Here is a 6,392-nt window from a genome sequence, read left to right on the forward strand (position 1 = left end):
AGGCGGGATCTAGTTTCCTGCCCAGGGTTGGAACCTGGGCCCCCTGCATTGGGAGCAAGGAGTCTTACCCAGTGGACCACTAGGGAAGTCCCAGGGCAGGAGCAGTTTAAGTAAGGAGCAGTGATCAAAGACTATGAGTGGAAAATGCATTAATCAAAGCTGTAGGAACATAAATGATGCTGCAGACCTGGTCCCTTCCCTCCTGGACTCTACTTGACGCCCTTCAGTCTCTGTGGCCCCCTCACAACCCTTTGGCTGGGATGGCATCACCTACCCAAACTTCCACCTGTCTCTATTAAGAGCAATGGGCCCGTGGCATTTCCATGTGGCAGAGGGAAGAATACCCACCTCCAGTCAGGAAGGGGGAATGTCATGGGGGGCAGCCTTGTCTCCTTCCAGCTGGCATGAGAAAATGCAAAAAAAAGAGTGACTTTTGGATTTGAACAGATAGGATGGTGTAGCAAAATAGAGCGCTGGGTTGAGTGAATTGAAGGGCAGATTTCAGTCCACTATTAAGGACCTGGGGCCAGAAGGTCTTGTGCTGGGTCCTAGTTCTGTTTTCTGTGCATGGAGGAGACTCTCTCCAAACCAGGCTCGGGTTTCTCAAGGGACCATATGTTCTACTTCCTCTCGCCTCCAACCCTGCCTACTGCAGAGCCGGGTGTGCAGTGTGCTCACAAATAGACAGCTCTAGCTGAAGAGTCAGGATATCTGTCCTCACCTTCCCTGGTGGCTCAGATGATAAAGAATCTGCCTGCTATGGAGGAGGCCCGGGTTTGATCCCTTGGTCAGGAAGATCCTCTGGAGAAGGGAATGGCAACCCACTCCGGCATTTTGCCTGGAGAATTCCATGGACAGAGGAACTTGGCAGGCTACAGTCCACGGGGTCACAGAGTTGGACACGAATGAGTGACTAACACTTGGGAATTGTACTCCCCACCTTCAGCCTTCTGGAAACAAACCTGTTCCTGTTCCCGAGAAGCAACCCCCAAAATTCTTGTCGCTCAGTCTGGGTAATTAAACTCAATACCTCCAGGGTGATTAAAAATTAATTCAGCGTTCAACAGGCCCGGAAATGAAATGCAGTGGGAAACACACTTGGCATGCCTGGTTAGATGTAATTAGAAAATCGTCCTGCTGGGGAAAGTAACTGAGGGGACGGTGCAGCCATAGAAGTGTCGGTTGGTGGGGAAGGCAACTGCCCTGCTTACACAGTAACAGGCCGCTTCTCAGCCTCTATTTTCCCTTACTCAACTGTTGCTGACAGTTATATCGCACAGGCAGCTGGTTTATGATAAGGGTTTTCACTTCTAAGTCGGTGAGGGTTCACGGGCACTGCCTCTGCCCAGGCCTATTTGAGTCTCCACTCCTTGGTCTGTGCGTCCTTCCCTCACCTCCCCCTGCTGATGGCCACTGCCATCCCTTCCCTCCCCCTCATCCACACCATCTGCAGGGCTCTTTGCTGGCCCTTCTACATCCTGGCTCCATCCCAATGTCTCCTCACCTTCTCCCCCTGCTGCCCTCTCCCTGCCCAATTTGGGCTTCTCCTTGCCCTTCCCTTTGCTTCCAGCTACTGTCCTCCAGGAGTGAGCCCAGCTGGAGGCTAGCTGCCCCCCTGGGAGATCTTCAATACTCCTTATCTGCCAGGCAGCAGCCTCGTTGCTTAGGATGCCAGTCCAGAGGCTGGTATTCTAGGACGCTACAGAAGGACATTTCATATTCCCATCTCAGAAGCCATCAGGGGCCTTCGCACCTCCCAAACCATCCAACTTTCCCATCTGGTACCTCTGAATACCATGCACAGCAGGGAATACCTTGTTAACTCTTGAGGGCTAGAATGCCTTACTATTTTGAGTTGCTCTAGGGGCCTGTAGCTGGAGAAGGCGATGGCACCCCACTCCAGTACTTTTGCCTGGAAAATCCCACGGACGGAGGAGCCTGGTGGGCTGCAATCCATGGGGTCGCGAAGAGTCAGACACGACTGAGCGACTTCCCTTTCCCTTTTCACTGTCATGCATTGGAGAAGGAAGTGGCAAGCCACTCCAGTGTTCTTGCCTGGAGAATCCCAGAGACGGGGGAGCCTGGTGGGCTGCCATCTATGGGGTCACACAGAGTCGGACATGACTGAAGTGACTTAGCAGCAGGGGCCTGTAGCAGCAACTGTTGTGCTCAAGATGATTCCTGTTCCTTCAGTTCAGTTCAGTTCAGTCCCTCAGTCGTGTCCGACTCTTTGTGACCGCATAAACTGCAGCACGCCAGGCCTCCCTGTCCATCACCAACTCGTGGAGTTCACTCAAACTCATGTCCATCGAGTCAGTGATGCCATCCAGCCATCTCATCCTCTGTCTTCCCCTTCTCCTCCTGCCCCCAGTCCCTCCCAGCATCAGGGTCTTTCCCAATGCATCAACTCGTCACATGAGGTGGCCAAAGTACTGGAGTTTTAGCTTCAGCATCATTCCTTCCAAAGAAATCCCAGGGCTGATGTCCTTTCGGATGGACTGGTTGGACCTCCTTGCAGTCCAAGGGACTCTCAAGAGTCTTCTCCAACACCACAGTTCAAAAGCATCAATTCTTCGGCGCTCAGCTTTCTTCACAGTTCAACTCTCACATCCATACATAACCACTGGAAAAACCATGGCCTTGACTAGACAGACCTTTGTTGGTGGCAAAGTAATGTCTCTGCTTTTTAATATGCTATCTAGGTTGATCAGAACTTTCCTTCCAAGGAGTAAGCGTCTTTTAATATCATGGCTACAGTCACCATCTGCAGTGATTTTGGAGCCCAGAAAATAAAGTCAGCCACTGTTTCCACTGTTTCCCCATCTATTTCCCATGAAGTGATGGGACCAGATGCCATGATCTTCGTTTTCTGAATGTTGAGCTTTAAGCCAACTTTTTCACTCTCCACTTTCACTTTCATCAAGAGGCTTTTGAGTTCCTCTTCACTTTCTGCCATAAGGGTGGTGTTGTCTGAATATCTGAGGTTATTGATATTTCTCTCAGCAATCTTGATTCCAGCTTGTGCTTCTTCCAGCCCAGCTTCTTATGATGTATTCTGCATATAAATTAAATAAGCAGGGTGACAATATACAGCCTTGACATACTCCTTTTCCTATTTGGAACCAGTCTGTTGTTCCATGTCCAGTTCTAACTCTTGCTTCCTGACCTGCATATAGGTTTCTGAAGAGGCAGGTCAGGTGGTCTGGTATTCCCATCTCTTTCAGAATTTTCCACAGTTTATTGTGATCCACACAGTCAAAGGCTTTGGCATAGTCAATAAAGCAGAAATAGATGTTTTTCTGGAACTCTCTTCCTTTTTCCATGATCCAGAGGATGTTGGCAATTTGATCTCTGGTTCCTCTGCCTTTTCTAAAACCAGCTTGAACATCTGGAAGTTCACGGTTCACATATTGCTGAAGCCTGGCTTGGAGAATTTTGAGCATTACTTTACTAGCATGTGAGATGAGTGCAATTGTGCGGTAGTTTGAGCATTCTTTGGGTTTGTCTTTCTTTGGGATTGGAATGAAAACTGACCTTTTCCAGTCCTGTGGCCACTGCTGAGTTTTCCAAATTTACTGTGAACCAAATAACTGCAACAAGGCAAGAGAGGAAGTGCTAGGTATTTCCTGGGCCTCCTGGAAAATCTAAGACAGCGCTGTCCAATACAGTAGCCACTAGCCTCATATAGCCATTAAATTCAATTGAAATTGGATAAAATTAAAGTTCAGTTCCTCAGCTGTTCTTGTGGTTAGTGGCTACCATATAGACTGCAGATATAGCATTCCATTATCAGAAAGTTCTATTGGATGGCACAGCCCTAGAACATAGACTTTAATAGCACAGGCTCAAAGCTGGGAAGACCCTCTACTATTTACTCTGTGATTCACTTGACTTCCTAAAGCCTTACTCCATTTCTTCATCTATAATAACAGCTATCTTGGAGAGTCATGACATCCAGTCAGGAATCCGGATAGACACTCAGCAGTGTTTGATAACAGGAAGAGCTGATAAATGGAAGCAATTGGTTTTTGGAGTAAAGTCAATGACTCCCAATCTAAGGCTCTCAGAGAATTCCAAAGGGGAACAGATATTTAAAATGGAGAAATCTGGTGGATACTAAGGATGCAAATTTAGCAGCATCAGTAATGGAACAAACTGGCATCATGAGCTTCCTGATATGACGCAATGAGGTCATCATCTCGTCTATGTAGTATTCTTGCGCCCCAAAATGTCTAAATCTAACCACAAGGAGACAATCAGACAGATCCGAATTATATGATATTCCATAGAACAACTGGCAGTGACTCCTTAAAAATGTCACAACCATAAAACAAAGAAAAGGCAGAGGATGACTAATCATCTGCATGACCCTTGTTAAGAGCCTCGATTAAAAAGGACATCATTGGCACACTTGGAGAGATTTAATATGGAGCATATGCCAGATAACATTATTGCCTCAATTCAAATTTACTGATTATGATAATACTGATGGAGAATGTCCTTGTTCTCCAGGAGATAATAGCTGATGTATCAAGAGGTAAATGGTCATCATGCTTGCAACTTACCTCCTAAAGGAGAGAGAAAGCAAATATGGCAAAATGTCAATGACTTACAAATTCAGGTGAAAAGTAGAGAGATGCTCATTGTACTGATCTTTCATCTTTTCTGCAGGTTGAGATTTTCCAAAAGAAGAAGTCAGGAGGGGGAAGGCTTAACAGAAATCCTATCTGTGATAAGGCTGCTTTGAGTTAATCACTAAGAATTAGAGCAGAAACACACACCAGACACTGTCAAGAGCTTTATGTGAATAATTTCTCTTAATCCTTACATCAGTCTTATGAGGTGGATCTATTAAGACAAAAGATGCCCAGGCACACAGAGGTGAAGCAACTTACTCAGGCTCACATGCAAGCGTCTGAGCCCGGATACTGTGGGTCCAAATCTGTTCCCTTAACTATTTCCTCTCAGATTAAGTCTTTCAAAACATGGATTCTCTGAGGTGAAAATAATATCCAGTCATAAATCACTCCTCTTTGGAATAGCTAGAGTGTTTCTATTCTAGGTTGGATGAACTGAGTTCAGAATAGTTACTTTAGTTGATTGAAAAGCATGTCATTGGCACCCATTCTTTTCCAGGTCTTTACAAAGACCTCAAGGTCACACAGAGTCCTTATCTTCAAGGAGTTTACTGCCTAGCAGAGACGCCCACCAGAACAGCAGGAATGCAGGAATTCACAAAAGGGGGAAAGTATCAATAGCTTGTGGACTTATTTCACTATCCATATCCAGGTGCCTGCCCCCTGATAAGTTACCTCAATTTCCCTCTAGAGGCAAGTGAAGCTTACTCCTCTGCACCTCTGAAGGTACAGGTGATTCAGGTCTAAGCTAACCCAGGGACTCCAGCCCCCGAAACATATTGACTGATCTCAGAATGAGCTCTTGACCCATGTCACACTGATCAGAGAAAACATGTCTTAATTTCAGACTAAGTTTGAGGTATGGAGAAATTGACTTACTCTTTCCACTATGTCTGAAACTCGTGAGAATGTAAAAGCTAGACTGCTGTGCCTTTTTGCTACCATATGGAGCCTGAAACTTCAGCCTTCAGAAAAGAAGGCAAAACCAAGATTTAGGAAGAAAGAAAATACGGAAAATACTGATGACATTATTTGAGCTCTAAATCCAACCTCACTCACTGGACTTTTGGGTTACTTGTGCCCCCAAACTTCCATTTCTTTGCTTAAGCCTCTTTGGAATGGAATTTTCTATCACTTGCAATAAAAGGTGTCCTCAATGATTCAGAAGGTATCCTGGAGGAGATGGAGGGAATGAGACCCTGAATGACAAATGGAATCCAGAAAGGAAAGGAGGTGGAAGGATATTCTAGGCAGAGAAATGGTTGATGGAAACCAGCAGACTAGGGCTCCCATAGTTCTTAAAGACCTGGCATCAAATCCTGGCTCTACCACCTAGTAGCCTTCTAGCTCTTAAGCTCTCTCTGAGCCAATAGCCTCTTATACAGCTTAATGGCATCACCTCTCAGAGCTGCGGAGATGAAAATGATAGTGACTTGTTCATGCTTGCTGAACAAACAAGCCAGTCATTTTGACTGGAGACAAGAACGGGTTAGAAAAGTGATACCTGATAATAAGATGAGGAAAGATAATGGATAGGGAAGGATGGGAAGGTTCACCTACCAAACCCTATCAAGTTTTGTAGCAATGCTCTCCAGTCCTCACAATAACCCTGTAGACATTACCATCTTGTTTCCAGATAAGTAAATTGAGGCTCAGAGAAGTGGCGCAACCAAAGCCACACAGCTGACCAGCACAGGAGCTATGATCCAAACCATATCTAGTTGACGCCACACCCAATGCCTTTCTTACCATAAT

Source organism: Bos indicus, chromosome 26 (genome assembly GCF_029378745.1).
Source record: "Bos indicus isolate NIAB-ARS_2022 breed Sahiwal x Tharparkar chromosome 26, NIAB-ARS_B.indTharparkar_mat_pri_1.0, whole genome shotgun sequence".
Classification (NCBI taxonomy): domain Eukaryota; kingdom Metazoa; phylum Chordata; class Mammalia; order Artiodactyla; family Bovidae; genus Bos; species Bos indicus.